Consider the following 7,500-nt stretch of genomic DNA (forward strand, 5'->3'; position numbering starts at 1 on the left):
TTGCCCCGGAGGTTCCTCCGACCGACCTTCTGGAACCGAAGATGGGCATTTAGGGTCCTGAAAAACGTGTCCCCGAAAATCTCCGCGAACCTTTCTTGGCAATATTGTAGATGTGGCACCCGGCCCAGCCACCGGGGCAAACCACCAAAAGTGTCCGCCCTCCTGGATCGAAGGGTCGGACAAAGCCCATTTCAAAAACCTCATACGGACTTCCAGGCCTCTCCGGCGGGCCCAGGTCAACCGCTCGCCCCCCAGCAGCGAAATTTTTTTCTAAGTCCCACGCCGGACACCAGGTCAACACGGCTCTCTGGCAGGAGAAGCCCGCCGCTCCCGAGGAAGCGCCCCCGGCTTGCCCTGAACGCCGTAAGGGAGGGCGGCAGGTCACCGGGGCGAAACCGGAGCGGTGGCCGGTCTCCTGGAACTCTCCCCCGGCCTGGCCCGCCGGGCCGCTCCCGGCCGGAGCTCCCACGTTAACCGCTCCCAACGCAACCGAGCAGAAGTTTTCCAAGTCCCACGGCGGACACCAGGTCCTCCCGGTTCCCCGTCAGGAGAGCCCCGCCACTCCTGGGGAAGCAAGCACCGCTGCCTGCCCGACCTCCGAGCCCATCACCGGGGGGGGGGGCGGGAGCCGGAATCGCGGGCCAGAGCCTGGAACTCTCGCACGGCCAGGCCCGCCGGATCGGGGCACGCTGCCTCCACGCTCGGTTGACAAGGCAGCGCGGCACGGTTCTTTTGCCCCGGAGGTTCCTCTGACCGACTTTCTGGAACCGAACATGGGCATTTAGGGTCCTGAAAACCGAGTCCCCCAAAATCTCCGCGAACCTTTCTTGGCAATATTGTAGATGCGGCACCCGGCCCAGCCACCGGGGCCAACCGCCGAAAGTGTCCGCCCTCCTGGAGCGAAGGCCCGGGCAAGGCCCGTTTGAAAAACCTCATACGGACTTCCGGAGCGCGAGCCCGGGCGCCAGGTCGACCCAGGGCCGACCTCCCGGGCCCCAGAGAGGCACGTCTCCGCCGCGGAAGCCGCCTGATGCCCGCGCCGAAGGCCCCCGGGCCCGCCCGGCCTCCGCGCAGGGCACCGGGGAGAAGTAGGAATCGTGGCCGGGCTCCTGGAACTCCTGCCCGGCCTGCCCCGCGGAAGCATGCCGGGTTCTCCCGCCGCGCCGTGCAGGTTCTTCCGCCCCTCGCCGGGGTAGCCGGGCTCCAACCGCTGGGCCCCGCAGCGTGGAAGGGCCCCTGCGAGTCGCCCCCCGGCCTGCACGCCCGCCGTGCAGTCGACCGGGTCGAAGCCGGAATCGCGGCCGGGTTCCTGGAACTCTCGCCCGGCCTGCCCGCCCGGCCCGCCCCCCGGGCCGGGGCTCCAGTCGACTTGGAGCCAAACTCGGTTTTGACCCCCTCCTGCAGCACGGTCCGGCCCCGGAGGTTCCTCCGTCCGACCTCCTGGAACCCAAGATGGGCATCCAGGGTCCCGAAATCCGTGTCCCCGAAAATCTCCGCGAACCTTTCCTGGCAATATTGTAGATGCGGCACCCGGCCCAGCCACCGGGGGCAACCGCCGAAAGTGTCCGCCCTCCTGGAGCGAAGGCCCGGGCAAGGCCCGTTTCAAAAACCTCATACGGACTTCCGGAGCCCGAGCCCCGGCGCCAGGTCGACCCAGGGCCGACCTCCCGGGCCCCAGAGAGGCTCGTCTCCGCCGCGGAAGCCGCCCGCCGCCCGCGCCGAAGGCCCCCGGGCCCGCCCGGCCTCCGGGCAGGGCACCGGGGAGAAGTAGGAATCGTGGCCGGGCTCCTGGAACTCCTGCCCGGCCTGCCACGCGGAAGCATGCCGGGTTCTCCCGCCGCGCCGTGCAGGTTCTTCCGCCCCTCGCCGGGGTAGCCGGGCTCCAACCGCTGGGCCCCGCAGCGTGGAAGGGGCCCTGCGAGTCGCCGCCGGCCTGCACGCCCGCCGTGCAGTCGACCGGGTCGAAGCCGGAATCGCGGCCGGGTTCCTGGAACTCTCGCCCGGCCTGCCCGCCCGGCCCGCCCCCCGGGCCGGGGCGCCAGTCGACATGGAGCCAAACTCGGTTTTGACCCCCTCCTGCAGCACGGTCCGGCCCCGGAGGTTCCTCCGTCCGACCTCCTGGAACCCAAGATGGGCATCCAGGGTCCCGAAATCCGTGTCCCCGAAAATCTCCGCGAACCTTTCCTGGCAATATTGTAGATGCGGCACCCGGCCCAGCCACCGGGGGCAACCGCCGAAAGTGTCCGCCCTCCTGGAGCGAAGGCCCGGGCAAGGCCCGTTTCAAAAACCTCATACGGACTTCCGGAGCCCGAGCCCCGGCGCCAGGTCGACCCAGGGCCGACCTCCCGGGCCCCAGAGAGGCTCGTCTCCGCCGCGGAAGCCGCCCGCCGCCCGCGCCGAAGGCCCCCGGGCCCGCCCGGCCTCCGGGCAGGGCACCGGGGAGAAGTAGGAATCGTGGCCGGGCTCCTGGAACTCCTGCCCGGCCTGCCACGCGGAAGCATGCCGGGTTCTCCCGCCGCGCCGTGCAGGTTCTTCCGCCCCTCGCCGGGGTAGCCGGGCTCCAACCGCTGGGCCCCGCAGCCTGGAAGGGCCCCTGCGAGTCGCCCCCCGGCCTGCACGCCCGCCGTGCAGTCGACCGGGTCGAAGCCGGAATCGCGGCCGGGTTCCTGGAACTCTCGCCCGGCCTGCCCGCCCGGCCCGCCCCCCGGGCCGGGGCTCCAGTCGACTTGGAGCCAAACTCGGTTTTGACCCCCTCCTGCAGCACGGTCCGGCCCCGGAGGTTCCTCCGTCCGACCTCCTGGAACCCAAGATGGGCATCTAGGGTCCCGAAATCCGTGTCCCCGAAAATCTCCGCGAACCTTTCCTGGCAATATTGTAGATGCGGCACCCGGCCCAGCCACCGGGGGCAACCGCCGAAAGTGTCCGCCCTCCTGGAGCGAAGGCCCGGGCAAGGCCCGTTTCAAAAACCTCATACGGACTTCCGGAGCCCGAGCCCCGGCGCCAGGTCGACCCAGGGCCGACCTCCCGGGCCCCAGAGAGGCTCGTCTCCGCCGCGGAAGCCGCCCGCCGCCCGCGCCGAAGGCCCCCGGGCCCGCCCGGCCTCCGGGCAGGGCACCGGGGAGAAGTAGGAATCGTGGCCGGGCTCCTGGAACTCCTGCCCGGCCTGCCACGCGGAAGCATGCCGGGTTCTCCCGCCGCGCCGTGCAGGTTCTTCCGCCCCTCGCCGGGGTAGCCGGGCTCCAACCGCTGGGCCCCGCAGCCTGGAAGGGCCCCTGCGAGTCGCCCCCCGGCCTGCACGCCCGCCGTGCAGTCGACCGGGTCGAAGCCGGAATCGCGGCCGGGTTCCTGGAACTCTCGCCCGGCCTGCCCGCCCGGCCCGCCCCCCGGGCCGGGGCTCCAGTCGACTTGGAGCCAAACTCGGTTTTGACCCCCTCCTGCAGCACGGTCCGGCCCCGGAGGTTCCTCCGTCCGACCTCCTGGAACCCAAGATGGGCATCTAGGGTCCCGAAATCCGTGTCCCCGAAAATCTCCGCGAACCTTTCCTGGCAATATTGTAGATGCGGCACCCGGCCCAGCCACCGGGGGCAACCGCCGAAAGTGTCCGCCCTCCTGGAGCGAAGGCCCGGGCAAGGCCCGTTTCAAAAACCTCATACGGACTTCCGGAGCCCGAGCCCCGGCGCCAGGTCGACCCAGGGCCGACCTCCCGGGCCCCAGAGAGGCTCGTCTCCGCCGCGGAAGCCGCCCGCCGCCCGCGGCGAAGGCCCCCGGGCCCGCCCGGCCTCCGGGCAGGGCACCGGGGAGAAGTAGGAATCGTGGCCGGGCTCCTGGAACTCCTGCCCGGCCTGCCCCGCGGAAGCATGCCGGGTTCTCCCGCCGCGCCGTGCAGGTTCTTCCGCCCCTCGCCGGGGTAGCCGGGCTCCAACCGCTGGGCCCCGCAGCGTGGAAGGGGCCCTGCGAGTCGCCGCCGGCCTGCACGCCCGCCGTGCAGTCGACCGGGTCGAAGCCGGAATCGCGGCCGGGTTCCTGGAACTCTCGCCCGGCCTGCCCGCCCGGCCCGCCCCCCGGGCCGGGGCGCCAGTCGACATGGAGCCAAACTCGGTTTTGACCCCCTCCTGCAGCACGGTCCGGCCCCGGAGGTTCCTCCGTCCGACCTCCTGGAACCCAAGATGGGCATCCAGGGTCCCGAAATCCGTGTCCCCGAAAATCTCCGCGAACCTTTCCTGGCAATATTGTAGATGCGGCACCCGGCCCAGCCACCGGGGGCAACCGCCGAAAGTGTCCGCCCTCCTGGAGCGAAGGCCCGGGCAAGGCCCGTTTCAAAAACCTCATACGGACTTCCGGAGCCCGAGCCCCGGCGCCAGGTCGACCCAGGGCCGACCTCCCGGGCCCCAGAGAGGCTCGTCTCCGCCGCGGAAGCCGCCCGCCGCCCGCGCCGAAGGCCCCCGGGCCCGCCCGGCCTCCGGGCAGGGCACCGGGGAGAAGTAGGAATCGTGGCCGGGCTCCTGGAACTCCTGCCCGGCCTGCCCCGCGGAAGCATGCCGGGTTCTCCCGCCGCGCCGTGCAGGTTCTTCCGCCCCTCGCCGGGGTAGCCGGGCTCCAACCGCTGGGCCCCGCAGCCTGGAAGGGCCCCTGCGAGTCGCCCCCCGGCCTGCACGCCCGCCGTGCAGTCGACCGGGTCGAAGCCGGAATCGCGGCCGGGTTCCTGGAACTCTCGCCCGGCCTGCCCGCCCGGCCCGCCCCCCGGGCCGGAGCGCCAGTCGACTTGGAGCCAAACTCGGTTTTGACCCCCTCCTGCAGCACGGTCCGGCCCCGGAGGTTCCTCCGTCCGACCTCCTGGAACCCAAGATGGGCATCTAGGGTCCCGAAATCCGTGTCCCCGAAAATCTCCGCGAACCTTTCCTGGCAATATTGTAGATGCGGCACCCGGCCCAGCCACCGGGGGCAACCGCCGAAAGTGTCCGCCCTCCTGGAGCGAAGGCCCGGGCAAGGCCCGTTTCAAAAACCTCATACGGACTTCCGGAGCCCGAGCCCCGGCGCCAGGTCGACCCAGGGCCGACCTCCCGGGCCCCAGAGAGGCTCGTCTCCGCCGCGGAAGCCGCCCGCCGCCCGCGGCGAAGGCCCCCGGGCCCGCCCGGCCTCCGGGCAGGGCACCGGGGAGAAGTAGGAATCGTGGCCGGGCTCCTGGAACTCCTGCCCGGCCTGCCCCGCGGAAGCATGCCGGGTTCTCCCGCCGCGCCGTGCAGGTTCTTCCGCCCCTCGCCGGGGTAGCCGGGCTCCAACCGCTGGGCCCCGCAGCCTGGAAGGGCCCCTGCGAGTCGCCCCCCGGCCTGCACGCCCGCCGTGCAGTCGACCGGGTCGAAGCCGGAATCGCGGCCGGGTTCCTGGAACTCTCGCCCGGCCTGCCCGCCCGGCCCGCCCCCCGGGCCGGAGCGCCAGTCGACATGGAGCCAAACTCGGGGTTGACCCTCGCCTGCAGCACGGTCCGGCCCCGGAGGTTCCTCCGTCCGAGCTCCTGGAACCCAAGATGGGCATCTAGGGTCCCGAAACCCGTGTCCTCGAAAATCTCCGCGAACCTTTCCTGGCAATATTGCAGATGCGGCACCCGGCCCAGCCACCGGGACGAACCGCCGAAAGTGTCCGGCCTCCTGGAGCGAAGGCCCGGGCAAGGCCCGTTTGAAAAACCTCATACGGACTTCCAGGGCCGGAGCCCCGGCGCCAGGTCGACCGCGGGCCTCCCTCCCGGGGCCCAGCACGGCTCGTCTCCCCCGCGGGAGCAGCCCGCCGCCCTCGCCGAAGGCCCCCGGACCTGCCCGGCCTCCGGGCAGGGCACCGGGGAGAAGCCGGAATCGCGGCCGGGCTCCTGGAACTCTCGCCCGGCCAAGCCGCTCGGCCCGCCCCTGGGCCGGAGCTCCAGTCGACATGGAGCCAAACTCGCGGTTGAACCTCTCCTGCAGCACGGTCCGGCCCCGGAGGTTCCTCCGTCCGAGCTCCTGGAACCCAAGATGGGCATCTAGGGTCCCGAAACCCGTGTCCCCGAAAATCTCCGCGGACCTTTCCTGGCAATATTGTAGATGCGGCACCCGGCCCAGCCGCCGGGAGCAACCGCCGAAAGTGTCCGGCCTCCTGGAGCGAAGGCCCGGGCACGGCCCGTTTGAAAATCCTCATACGGACTTCCAGGGCCGGAGCTCGGGAGCCAGGTCGACCCCGGGCCTCCCTCCCGGGCGTTAGGGCGGCTCGTCTCCCCCGCGGGAGCAGCCCGCTGCCCGCGCCGAAGGCCCCCGGACCCGCCCGGCCTCCGGGCAGGGCACCGGGGAGAAGCCGGAATCGCGGCCGGGCTCCTGGAACTCTCGCCCGGCCAAGCCGCTCGGCCCGCCCCTGGGCCGGAGCTCCAGTCGACATGGAGCCAAACTCGCGGTTGAACCCCTCCTGCAGCACGGTCCGGCCCCGGAGGTTCCTCCGTCCGAGCTCCTGGAACCCAAGATGGGCATCTAGGGTCCCGGAAACCGTGTCCCCGAAAATCTCCGCGGACCTTTCTCGGCAATATTGTAGATGCGGCACCCGGCCCAGCCACCGGGACGAACCGCCGAAAGTGTCCGCCCTCCTGGAGCGAAGGCCCGGGCACGGCCCGTTTGAAAAACCTCATACGGACTTCCGGAGCCCGAGCCCCGGCGCCAGGTCGACCCAGGGCCAACCTCCCGGGCCCCAGAGAGGCTCGTCTCCCCCGCGGGAGCAGCCCGCCGCCCGCGCCGAAGGCCCCCGGACCTGCCCGGCCTCCGGGCAGGGCACCGGGGAGAAGCCGGAATCGCGGCCGGGTTCCTGGAACTCTCGCCCGGCCCGCCCCTGGGCCGGAGCTCCAGTCGACATGGAGCCAAACCCGGGGTTGACCCCCTCCTGCAGCACGGTCCGGTCCCGGAGGTACCCCTGCCCGACCTCCTGGAACCCAAGATGGGCAACTAGGGTCCCGAAAAGCGTGTCCCCGAAAATCTCCGCGGACCTTTCCTGGCAATATTGTAGATGCGGCACCCGGCCCAGCCACCGGGGGCAACCGCCGAAAGTGTCCGCCCTCCTGGAGCGAAGGCCCGGGCACGGCCCGTTTGAAAAACCTCATCGGGACTTCCAGGGCCGGAGCCCCGGCGCCAGGTCGACCCCGGGCCTCCCTCCCGGGGCCCAGCACGGCTCGTCTCCCCCGCGGGAGCATCCCGCCGCCCGCGCCGAAGGCCCCCGGACCTGCCCGGCCTCCGGGCAGGGCACCGGGGAGAAGTCGGAATCGCGGCCGGGCTCCTGGAACTCCCGCCCGGCCTGCCCCGCGGAGTCCTGCCCGGGCTCCCGCCGCCTTGGCCCGGGACGACCACCCCTCGGCGGGGTGCCTCGGCTCCGACCCCGGAGGCCCGGGTCCCTGCCGGGGCCCTTGGACCCGCCCCCCGGGCTGCCCTTCCACGGAGCCCTTGACCGGGACGAGATCGGAATTGTGGCCGAGCTCCTGGAACTCTCGCCCGGCCT

This window comes from Alligator mississippiensis, unplaced genomic scaffold (assembly GCF_030867095.1).
Source record: "Alligator mississippiensis isolate rAllMis1 unplaced genomic scaffold, rAllMis1 scaffold_22, whole genome shotgun sequence".
Lineage (NCBI taxonomy): Eukaryota > Metazoa > Chordata > Crocodylia > Alligatoridae > Alligator > Alligator mississippiensis.